The sequence below is a fragment of the Pongo abelii genome, chromosome X, assembly GCF_028885655.2.
Source record: "Pongo abelii isolate AG06213 chromosome X, NHGRI_mPonAbe1-v2.0_pri, whole genome shotgun sequence".
Lineage (NCBI taxonomy): Eukaryota > Metazoa > Chordata > Mammalia > Primates > Hominidae > Pongo > Pongo abelii.
The window spans coordinates 106,329,070-106,342,313 of record NC_072008.2 but is presented as its reverse complement, the minus strand read 5'-3'; positions in this window follow the sequence as shown (position 1 = coordinate 106,342,313).

The window sequence follows — 13,244 nt, the reverse complement described above, 5'->3', positions numbered from 1 at the left end:
GAGGTTCATCCATGACATAGCATGTGTTAGTAGTCTGTGATTTTTATTGCTGAGTAGTATTCTATTATATCGCACTTTGTCCATTTGCCAGTTGATAGACATTCAGATGGTTTCCAATATATGGCTACTACGAATAATGCTCCTGTGAACATTTCCATGCAAGTCTTTGTGTAGTCACATGTTTTAATTTTTCTTGGATAGATATCTAGGAATGAAATTGCTGGGTTGTATGGAAGTTATATGTTTAACATTTTGAGGAACTGCCAAACTGCTTTCAAAGTGGCTGTACCATTTTACAGTCCTATCAGCATTTCATGAGGGTTTCCATTCTTGCACATTCTCACTAACATTTGTTGTTGTTTGTTTTACTTTTCATTCTCGTTCTACCGGGTACAAAATGGTATTAATTGTGGTTTTAATTTGCATTTTCCTAATGACTGATGTTGAGCATGTTGTCATGTGCTTATTAACCATTTGTAGATCTTCTTTGATGAAAAGTATGCTCGTAGATTTTGTCCATTTTAAAATTGGGTTGTCTGCTTATTAAATTGCAAGAGTTCTTTCTGTATTCTAAATAGAAATCCTTTATTGCATATGTGTTTTGCAAATATTTTCTTCCAGTCTGTTGCTTGTCTTTTTGTTCTCTTAATAGCGTCATTTCGAAGTGCGAAAGTTTTGAATTTTCCTAAGGCTCAATTTATCAATTTTTTCTTTGATGGATTGTGCTTTTGGTGTCATATCTAAGAAACCTTTACCTAACCTAAGGTCTTATAGATTTTATCCTATGTTTTCTTCTAAAAATCTTATTGTTTTTAGCTCTTACATTTAAGTCTACGAAAAATTCAGAATAAATTTTCCTGTGTGGTGTGAGATGAAGCTCTAATATAATCTTTTTCATGCACTAATCATATATCCTGTGGCCTTGGTGTACTTCTAATAGTTTTTGTTTTGTTTTGTGGATTCCTTAGGATTTTCAATATACAAGATTATGTCATATGCAAATAGAGTTACTGTACTTCTACTTTTTCAGTCTGGATGATTTATATTTCTTTTTCTGGCTTAATTCTCCTGATAGAACCTCCAGTACAATGTTCAATAAAAATGGTGAGCACAGATATTCTTGTCTTGTTCTTGATTTTAGGGGTAAGTTTTCAGTTTTTTACATTAAAGTCTGATTTTAGCTGTGGGCTTTTTTGTAAATACCTTTTTTTTTTTTTTTGAGACGGAGTCTCGCTCTGTCCCCCAGGCTGGAGTGCATTGGCGCGATCTCGGCTCACTGCAAGCTCCGCCTGCCGGGTTCACGCCATTCTCCTGCCTCAGCCTCCCAAGTAGCTGGGACTACAGGCGCCCGCCACCACGCCCGGCTAATTTTTCATATTTTTAGTAGAGACGGGGTTTCACCGTGTTAGCCAGGATGGTCTGTATCCCCTGACCTTGTGATCCGCCCGCCTCGACCTCCCAAAGTGCTGGGATTACAGGCGTGAGCCACCGTGTAAATACATTTTATCAGGTTTAGGAAGTTCCCTTTTATTCCTAGTTTGTTGAACATTTTTATCATAAAAAGGTATTGTACATTGTCAAAAGCTTTTTCCGTGTCTACTGAAATCATGATGTGGTTTTTGTCTTTTAAAATATTTTAATTGATAATTTTAGGTTTATGTTGATTGATTTTCGTATGTTGACCCAACCCTGCATTCCCAGAATAAATCCCAACTGGTTATGATGTATAAATTTTTCTTTATGTTGCTGAGTTTGGCTTGCTGATATTTTGTTGGAGGTTTTTGTGCATATGTTTATAAGGGATATTGGTCTGTAGCTTTCTCATTATGTCTTTGTTTTAATTTGGCATCAGGGTAATATTTGCCTCATAGAATGAGTTGTGAAGTGTTTTCTCACATTCCAATTTCGGAAGAGTTTATGAAGGATTTGTATTAATTCCTGTTTAAACTTTTGATAGCATTAACCAGTGAAGCCATCTGAGCCTGTGTTTTTCTTTGTGGAAAGTTTATTGATTCCCAATTCAATCACTTGTAATAAAGCTATACAGATTTTGTATTTCTTTTTGAGTTAGTTTTGGTAGTTTGTGTGTTATTCTAGTAATTTGTTCATTTCATGTAGATTATCTAATTCGATTCCATGCAATTGTCCATAGTATTCCTTTATAATGTTTTTATTTCTCTAAAGTTGGTAGTGATGCCTGCTCTTTCATTTATAGTTTTAGCAATTTGAATCTTTGTTTCTTGGTCAGTCTAGCTAAAGGTTTATTAATTTTGTTGATCCTTTCAGAAAGTCAACTTGGATTTTTTTGATTTTTATTGTTTTTCTGTTTACTAAGGTAATTAGTCTCACACTATTTTTAAAATCAGTATATTTATTAAAAGTGATACTTATTCATCTTTCCTTGTGTACCCTTTTTACATTATACATGTTACATGTTCTGTTTGACATTCATCTGAAAAATATAATTTATATTTGATATATTTGACGATTTCATAATTGACAATAAGAATGCTTTCTTTTTTTCCCCTCAATTTTACTTTAAGTTCCGAGGTACCTGTGCAGGATGTACAGGTTTGTTACATAGGTAAACGGGTGCCATGGTGATTTGCTGCACAGATCATCCCATCACCTAGGTATTAAGCCCAGCATCCATTAACTATTTTTCCTGATGTTCTCCCTCCCTCCCCCAACCCCCCGACAAGCCCCAGTGTGTTGTTTCCCCCAATGTGTCAATGTGTTCTGATTGTTTAGCTCTCACTTATAAGTGAGAACATGCAGTGCTTGTTTTTCTGTTCCCGCGTTAGTTTGTTGAGGATAATGGCTTCCAGCTCCATCCATGTCCCTGCAGAGGACATGATCTCATTATTATTATTAATTATTATTATCATCATCATTATTTTGAGACAAAGTCTCACTCTGTTGCCAGACTGGAGTGCAGTGGTTCGATCTCGGCTCACGGCAACTTCTGCCTCCAAGGTTCAAACCATTCTCTTGCCTCAGCCTCCCGAGTGGCTGGGACTACTGCGCACCACCACACCCGGCTAATTTTTGTATTTTTAGTAGAGACGGGGTTTCACCATGTTGGTCAGGATGGTCTCCATCTCCTGACCTCATGATCTGTCCACCTCAGCCTCCCAAAGTGCTGGGATTACAGGCGTGAGCCACTGCGCCTGGCCGATCTTGTTATTTTTTATGGCTGCATAGTATTCCATGGTGTATATGTACCACATTTTCTTTATCTAGTCTATCATTGATGGTCATTTAGGTTGATTCCATATCTTTGTTATTGTGAATAGTGCTGCAATGAACATATGCATGCATGTATCTTTATAATAGAATGATTTATATTCCTTTGGGTATATACCTAGTGATGACATCACTGGGTCAAATTGTATTTCTTTCTGTATGTCTTTGAGGAATCACCACACTGTCTTCCACAATGGTTGAACTAATTCATACTCCCACCAACAGCGTAAAAGCATTCCTTTTTCTCTGCAGCTTCACCAGCCTCTGTTGTTTTTTTTACTTTTTAATAATCGCCATTCTGACGGGTGTGAGATGGTATCTCATTGTGGTTTTGATTCGCATTTCTCTAATGATTGGTGATGTTGAGCTTTTTTTTTTTTTATGTGTTTGTTGACCTCATGTATGTCTTCTTTTGAGAGGTGTCTGTTCATGTCCTTTGCCCACTTTTTAATGGGTTTGTTTGCTTTTCTCTTGTAAATTTGTTTAAATTCCTTGTAGATACTAGATATTAGACGTTTGTCAGATGAATAGATTGCAAAAATGTTCTCCCATTCTGTAGGTTGTCAGTTTACTCTGATGATAGTTTCTTTTGCTGTGCAGAAGCTCTTTAGTTTAATTAGATCCTGTGTTTCAATTTTTGCTTTGGTTGCAATTGCTTTTTGCATTTTCATCAATAAATCTTTGCCTGTGCCTATGTCCTCAATGGTATTGCCTAGATTTTCTCCTAGGGTTTTTATAATTATGGGTTTTACATTTAAATCTTTAATTCATCTTGGTCTTATTTCTGAGATTTCTATTCTGTTCCATTGGTCTGTGTGTCTGTTTTTATACCAGCACTATGCTGTTTTGGTTACTGTAGCCTAGTAGTATAGCTTGAAGTCAGGTAGCGTGATGCTTCCAGATTTGTTCATTTTGCTTAGGATTGTCTTGGCTATACGGGCTCTTTTCTGGTTCCATATGAAATTTAAAGTAGTTTTTTCATAGACAGTATGTAGTTGAATTGTGTTTGTTTTATCCACTCTGTCAATTTCTATATTTTATTGGAAAGTTTACTCCATTTAAATGTAATGTAATTACTGATTTTAAAGAGAGGACTGGCATCTGCCATTTTTCTATTTGTTTTCTATATGTTATATCATTTTTGCACCTCTGTTTTTCCATTACTTCCTTACTTTGTGACATATAGGCATATTCTAATGCCCTATTTTAATTAATTCGTCATTTCTGTTACCATATATCCCTTGTGTTATTTTCTTTGTGGTTGCTCTGGAGATTACAATTATTATCTTAAAACAATCTAGTCTGGGCGGTGGCTCACGCCTGTAATCCCAGCACTTTGGGAGGCCAAGGCGGGCAGATCACCTGAGGTCAGGAGTTCAAGACCAGCCGGGCCAACATGGCAAAACCCCGTCTCTACTGAAAATACAAAAATTAGCTGGGCGTGGTGGCGGGCGCCTGTAATCCCAGCTACTTGGGAAGCTGAGGCAGGGAGAATCGCTTGAACCCAGGAGGTGGAGGTTGCAGTGAGCCGAGATCGCGCCACTGCACTCCAGCCTGGCGACAGAGCAAAACTCCGTCTCAACAACAACAACAATAACAACAACAACAAGAACAAACCAATCTAGTTCAGATTAATAGAAATGTAATTTTAATAGTATACGGAATCATTTTCCAATATAGCTCCATTCCGTCTCTTTTTTTGTGCTATTATTGTCATAGAAATTATATATTTTACATTATTAGTCTATCAACACAATTTTACAATTATTTCTTTATGCAATTATATTTTAAATAAGGTAGGAGGAGACAAAAGTTATCAAACTACATTTATACTATCTTTTATTTTTACCTACATAGATACCTTTACTGGTACTATTTATTTCTTTGTGTGGATTTGAATTACTGTGTAGTTCTTTCATTTTAGACTGAAGGACTTATTTTAGTATTTCTTGTAGGTCAGATCTGCTAGTGAAAAATTCTTTCAGTTTTTGTTCATCTGGAAATGTGTTAATTCTCTTTCAGTTTTGAAGGATAGTTTTGCCAAATACAGAATTTTTAGTTGACAAGTTTTTCCTTTCAGCACTTTGAGGATGCCATCCAAATGCATTCTGTCCTCCATGAAGGCAAGAAGGCATTCTGTCCTTTTTGATGAGAAGTTCACTATCAATCTCACTGAGAGACGAATTGCTTTTCTCTTGCTGCTTTAAAGAGTCTTTGTCTTTCAACAGTTTGACTATGATGTGACTGGGTGTAGATATCCTTGTGTTGACCCTACTTGAAGTTTGTTGCACTTTTAGCTATGTGGAGCAAAGTTTTTCATAAAATTTGGGAAATTTCTGGCTATTATTTCTTCAAATATTCTTTCTATTTGTTTACATCTCCCTCTTTTCCTTCTGGGACTTACATTGTATGTCTATTGGTATGCTTGATGGTATACTACAGGTCTCCAAAGCACCATTCTTTTTGCTTTCTATTACTCAGACTGAATTACGTAAATTAACCTATGTTTGGGTTCTCTGATTCTTTTTTTCTGCCAGCTCAAATCTGCTATTGAACAATTTTAGTGAATCTTTCATTGCAATTACTGTATTTTGCAACTCCATAATTTCTGTAATTTCTGTTTGCATCTTTTAAACCCTTTTTTTTTTTTTTTTTTGTGAGACGGAATTTTGCTCTGTCACCCAGACTGGAGTGCAGTGGCATGATCTTGGCTCACTGCAACCTCCGCCTCCCGGGTTCAAGCAATTCTCCTGCCTCAGCCTCCCGAGTAGCTGGGATTATGGGTGTGCACCACCACACCTGGCTAATTTTTGTATTTTTAGTAGAGACGGGGTTTTACCATGTTGGCCAGGCCGGTCTCAAGTTCTTTAAAGCCCACTACAAACATTGCATTCCTTAGATCTTTCTTTTAAGTTTTTGGACAGGCCCTGGCTTGCCCAAATGGGTATAATCACCTCAGGCAGTTGTGATGTTAAACAATTGCAGCTGATTATTTTTGATTAATGCACTAAAGATAGGGCTTTTCTTGTCGAGCAAGCTCAGAGTCAGGTCACATATGAAAGCACTGTATAAATGGGGCTTTCCCAGAGAGATATGAGACAAGTCAAACAGTAACAATGCTGTGGGATAGAAGTTTTTTGAGGAGCTCCAAAACCAGTCTGCCCCCTCTAGTGGCTGTAAAGCTCCTGTCTTTTTTTGTTTTTGATTTTTTTGTTTGTTTTGTTTTTACAGCTCCTCTGGCTGTGAGTTGGCTGGCTTTCAAGGGAACTGTGGAGCTGGGGAGAGAAATATGGGAGTAGGCCAAGTTAAAAATGTAGTTTTTTTACATAGGTGCTGTGGTTTTTCTTGAATAAATGCTCCTCAGATTGCTTTAGACCTTTGGTTAATTTCCAGATTTGTAAAAAAAAAAAAAAAAAAAAAAGTTGATTTTTATAATTTTGCCAGCATTTTCATCGATTTTATGGAGCAGTGGATTTACAAAGATCCTCACTCTGCCATTCCAGAAGTCTCACCTGGTTAGCTATTATTATACAAGCCGTTCCTTACCTTGGTTTTTCCTCATTTAAAAATGCCTCTTAAATTTTTTTTAATAGCAGGTCATGCAGATCTAATGTAGTGTTCCAGAGTAGGGACACAACATAATTTATTTAACCATGCCCTATTATTAGACCGGGATTTTTTTCTATCATAATCAATGCAATTTAGGTTTTTTCCAATTTTTTTCATATCACAATCAATGCAATGAATACCCTTTGAATTATATTTTTTATATACTAAAAGTATATATATTTAGATTAGATTCCCAATTGAAGAACAGCTGGTCAAAGAGTATATGCAGTTCTAATTTTGACTGATACTGCCAAATTGCCCTCAAGATAGCTACACTAATTACACTCTTCTTACTACTATATCAAAGTGTCTTTCTTCACATACATTTACCAACACTGAAAATCTTCTTAATTTTTGCTAATTCAATAGTTCATAAAATAGTGCCTTATTCCATTAATTCACTTATTTACCTTAGGATAAGGATATCTATTTACCTTACACATGGTTTGAAAACTGCTTTGAATTGAGGCTTTGCTACAGCAAGAGGAGAGAAAAAAACGGTTTTAGATGTGGGGATCATCACAGAGCATACCCTGTTACCAGCATGGTTTTTCCAGTGGTTTGTAAAAACCAGTCTGGGGATAAAGGTATCAATCAATCCCTTTTATTACCATTGTTTCCTGAATTTGGGTAACTTCATACTCTCAAGACTCATGGCAATCGATGGAAGGATGAAGTTCTACACCTTGGGATTTGGCATGATGACTCAGGATATAAATGCAGCCCCCTCTTGCAAATTGCTCTGGGGCATTGATGAACCCTGACTGGAACTTACAGTTGCTCACAAACATTTTAGCTAGCTACTGCTAACCTTTTTCTTTCATAGTTGCAACTAGAAAGAACTGCACATGCTTTGGGCTCATGAATTGTTTATAGAGGGCAGGAGAAGGATACTATTGTGTCCAAGTTGCTTTAAAAGTATTTTATGAGGGGGATATAGAGAAGAAAATAGTGATATTTAATGTGACAGGGAAGAAATTAAAGGTCTTTAAAAAGACAGGGAAGAAATTAAAGGTCTACACTTGAAGGCCTAATATACCTAAATGCCAAGTAAAGTTCAGAGAGAGATTTATAATGACAACCGTAAAAAGAACACCTCTTTTGTCTAGGCTGACGTCTTCAATTATGTTGTTTGTCTTTTGGGCACTAGCATGGTTTCCAAAAGCCATGACAAGTTTGTGTAATACACAGCTTGTTCTTTTATATCTTTCATATATGGCCATTCCTAGGCTATGGATATTATGCTACTTAAACCAAGCCAGTATGTGAAGGGATTGAGTGGTGCGCATGCAAGGATTGGGTGGGGAGGGCCAACATGGAGGATGAGTAGAGGTCTTACTACACAGCTGTAGGGTTGAAGAGGGAAAGCCATCTGAAGGGCCACAGAAAATGAACAGACAAAAGACAGATTAATGGGAGAAAAGGGCATATAGAATTTCTTTAACATGCACGAGAGGGTGGGGAAATCACCAAAATGAGATTACCCAATAACCTATGAGGCCCAGAGGCGTATATACCCTTCTTTATAAGGGAGGAGGAGATGGGGAACATAGGCAATTCTTTTGAGGGGTATAAATAATTATTAGGGAGAATGAATGAGCCTGGGAGACAAAAATTAACTTGTAAATGACTCTTTGGAATTTGAATGAGCCTGAGAAACAGACATTTTGTGAAAAAGTCTGTCCAGGTGTGGCTGTATTCCTCGGTCTTCTTTTCTGGGATAGAAAATGAAGTTTCAGGGAAGAAATGGAAGGCAATTATGTTTTTTTTTGCAGGTTCTGTCTTAATTCGGATGAAGGAATAAAGCCTCTTCTAGCATCTACTGACCTTCAAGGGCCTTTAATTTAAAATAATCAACACACCAGGGTGACATATTTCGAAGTGAAATTCCCTGGGCTCTTTCATTGCTGCCATCAACTCCTTGGTGACTTCAGAAAAGTTGCTTAATGTGTCAGTTTCCAAATCTAAGTGAGGCAATGAATTTGCAGGGAACACAGAAAGCATTATAAAAGCATTGTAGCTGTTACCAGAAAGGGGTCCTGATCCAGACCCCAAGAGAGGGTTTTTGGAGCTTTCACAAGAAAGAATTTGGGGCGAGTCCACAGAGTAAAGTGAAAGCAAGTTTATTAGAGAAGTAAAGAAACAAAAGAATGGCTACTCCATAAACAGAGCAGCAGCATGAACTGCTTGACTGACTATACCTACTGTTGTTTCTTGATTATATGCTAAACAAGGGGTGGATTATACATGAATTTTCCAGGGAAAGGGCAAGCAATTTCCTTAACTGAGTCCTCCCCTTTTTAGACTATATAAGGTAACTTCTGAACGTTGCCATGGCGTTTGTAAACAGTCATGGTGCTGCTGGAAATGTCTCTTAGCATGCTAATGCATTATAATTAATGTATAATGAGCAATGAGGATGACGAGAGGTCACTTTTGTTGCCATCTTGGTTTTGGTGGGTTTTGGCCGGCTTCTTCACTGCATCCTGTTTTATCAGCAGGATACCAGTCCTGCTGACCTCCTATCTCATCTTGTGACAAAGACTACCTAACCTCCTGAGAATGCAGCCCTGTAGGTCTCAGTCTTGTTTTACCCATCCCCTATTCAAGATGGAGTTATTCTGGTTTGAATGCCTCTGAAATAGTGGATATTGCTGTGATCACACACTATTCAGGGAAACAGAACTTGATCAAGTAAGCCACTGATAAAGGAATACATTTTAAAACCTTTTTTCTACTCAATAATTTTGTACCTCAGTGGGTAAAGTCAAAATATAATCACAAAGAAAAAAGGCTCATATTTTCCCTTTGAAATGTATATAGTTAGTATAGAGAATGGTTAGGTACATGAGCTCTGGAGCAGACCTGCTTGCCTTCTATATCTTGGCTCTGCTACTTAACAGGGTGTGTAATCTTAGGCAATGTCTCCGTTTCTTTATCTGTAAAATAGGAATAATAATAATTCTACCTCATTCATAGGATTGCTATAAGGATCACATTAATATAAGAAAAGCACTTAGTACTGGGCAAATAGTAAGCATTCAGTAAGTGTTAGCTTTTATTATTACTATTAATTAAAAATACTTTCCTTTACTCAAACACCAAACAGGAGTCAGTAAGACAGGTGAAGGCAGAGAGCTGGCACCTATGAGAGCAAGGAAACCAAAGGCTTTCCTCCAGTCCCACCAGAGAGATCATAGTTCTGAAGATGGTGTTGCTGACATACTAGTTTGTAATTATTCTGACCACACTATTAGGGTGTTACTGGAAAGGGGTCCTGATCTAGACCCCAAGAGAGTTCTTGGATCTCGCACAATAAATAATTTGAGACGAGTCTGTCAGAGGAGTGTGAACCAGAGCAACTCCATCTTGAATAGGATGGGTAAAATGAGGCTGAAACCTACTGGGCTGCATTCCCAGACAGTTAAAGCATTCTAAGTCATAGGATGAGATAGGAGGTCAACACAAAATACAGGTCATAAAGACCTTGTTGATGAAACAGATTGCAGTAAAGGAGCCGACCAAAACCCACCAAAACCAAAATGGCGACGAGAGTGACCTCTGGTTATCCTTACTGCTACACTACCACCAGCACCACGACAGTTTACAAATGCCATGGCAATATCAGGAATCTATCCTATATGGTCTAATAAGGGGAGGCATGAATAATCCACCCCTTGTTTAACATATCATCAAAAAATAACCATAAAAATGGGCAACCAGCCACCCTTGGGGGCTCCTCTGTCCATGGAGTAGCCATTCTTTTATTCCTTTACTTTCTCAATAAACTTGCTTTCACTTTGCACTGCAGAATCGCCTGGATTCTTTCTTGCACAAGATCCAATAATCTTCTCTTGGGATCTGGATTGGGACCCCTTTCTTGTAACAAATCCATAGAGTAAAGTGAAAGCAAGTTTAAGAAAGTAAAGGAATAAAGAATGGCTACTCTATAGGCAGAGCAGCCTCAAGGGCTGCTCGTTGCCCATTTTTATGGTTATTTCATGATTATGTGCTAAACAAGAGGTGGATTATTCATGCCTCCCTTTTTAGGCCATATAGGGTAACTTCCTGACGTTGCCATGGCATTTGTAAACTGTCATGGCACTGGTGAGAGTGTAGCAGTGAGGAAGACCAGAGTTCACTCTGGTCGCCATCTTGGTGTTGGTGGGTTTTGGCTGGCTTCTTTACTGCAAACTGTTTTATCAGCAAGGTCTTCATGACCTGTATCTTGTGCCGACCACCTGTCTCATCCTGTGGCTAAGAATGCCTTAACTTATTGGGAATGCCCCCCAGCAGGTCTTAGCCTTATTTTACACAGTCCCTATTCAAGATGGAGTTCCTGTGGTTCAAGCACATCTGACAAGGGTGTTTTGCAAAATCTATCAATGTTATTCAAAATGTATTCCTTGGGCCACTTGCACCAGAATCATCAGGGGAGGGAGGAATTGATAAAATGCAAATTCCAGAGCTTCATCCCAAAGCTGCAGAATCAGAATTTCTGTACCTCAGATCTAAGTATGTGTATTTTTCACAGGCAACCCAGGAGCTTCTGATAACAGACTAAAATTTGAGAACCACTGGACCATTGTGTTTGGTCAGAACACACTAAGCAACTAGTAACACATTGACAATGATATCAAATGGTACTAGTATATGAATCTGTATTCACCTTGATCCTGGGGCTGCTCTGACTACACTTGCCTCTGCTCTCAGGCTAAAGAGTAATCTTTTCCTGTAATTTTTGAACTCAGTTGGCAAGAAATCCTATTTCTGGGCACAGTAAACAATTTTTGAATTCCTATTTCCATAAGGTTTTCATAAAGTAAATTTTTGATGCTAGTTGTAGCTCTTGATTTTACCAGTAGAGAGCACAGTCAGTCTATTGATGTTAAGCTTTGTATAACAAAGAAATCTGTGATGGTCTTTTTTCTCTTTAATATGGAAATCTTATCCTTCTGGTTGGATAATTAGAGACAAGGGCCACTTCTGTGTGGGGTAGGAATGTGACCCTCGGGGTGGGATTACTCATTTTTCAAAGATGACATAGAATGAAACCCATCTAAAACTTCTATAACTGAAAAAATATGTTCTCCTAGACATGTCACTCCATGAAATGAAATAGAGCACTTCTTTCGTGAGTACCTGCATGCCAGTTGAACACTTTGGAATAGGGTATAAAATGTACAGAAATGTGTAAGAAAAATTGTGATATGTTGAATTACTCTATTTTTGAAAACAACGTGCTTTGGAATGTGGAATTAGACACCTGGAGGGAAATACTTGCATGCCTGATAAAACATAGATTTCAATTTTCTGCAGTTTGAGGTGTTTTTTCTCAGCTCCAGCAGACTGCTTAATTACCATCTAAAAGGAAACTGGATGGGCAATAGTTTGGAGGCTTTGGGGAAAAGCTAAAACATGGATTAGCTTTCCCTTACCTTTCCTCAAGTCCCCAAAGTCAAAATATCTGCAACCATGATAATAATACCCTCAAATTAAAGAAAACTTTTCTCAGTGTTTTCTGTACAACTTCTCATAAGCTTAAAGTGAAGGACCAGTTGATTAATAAAATGTAGACACTGGGTAAAGAAGGTTTAGCATAAAAATAATTTGATTGAATATCAAGACAAAATTTCTGTGAAGCAATCTCTCAGTACTTAAAGTGGGCTTCATTCTTAAGATGCCTAAATATAATATTGGGTCAAAACACTGGGGAATGTTGGTTAATATTTATTGAGTGCTCAGAATGAATGTGTTGTAGGGAATCAGTTTGTGTTAGTTGGCCTGAAAACTGTGAACAAGTTTCAAACTAATATTTTTTTTCTCTCTAGTGGCCTAAATTGTCATTGTAGTTTCTCTGAATATAAAAGTTTATGTTCTTGGGATTGGTCTATAAATTGGTTACAGCCTTTTATTATCTCCAAAGCCATATTCATTGCCATGACTGATGGGATCCACTGATGGTGCAAAAAATCAAGATTTAGAAAAATAAGTGTGGATTATTGGCTACTCAAAAGAAAAGGGAAATTTCCCTGGGTGACAGTAAAATAGAACTTGTTTTTACTGGCCTAAGTTTCTCACATCTGCTCTGTGTATGATGTGTCATGAAATTTACTCTGCTCTGCTAGAGACATTTTGATTCCCCATAATGTAGAACTTGAACTTTCTCTAGTCAATTTAAGTCTGTCAAATCAAAATTCCTTTGATGAATAATATTCATTTTATAAAGGTCTTACTCCAAAAACTAAGGAGGATTTTTGAAAAGAAAAACCTGTCCTCATACTTTTCTTCAAAATGGTGCTCTATTTTGATTCAAGAGCAAGAGCTATAGTTATTAGAAAGATTTTTTTCTTTCCTTTTTCCAACCAGTCCTACATCTCCTAGTACCA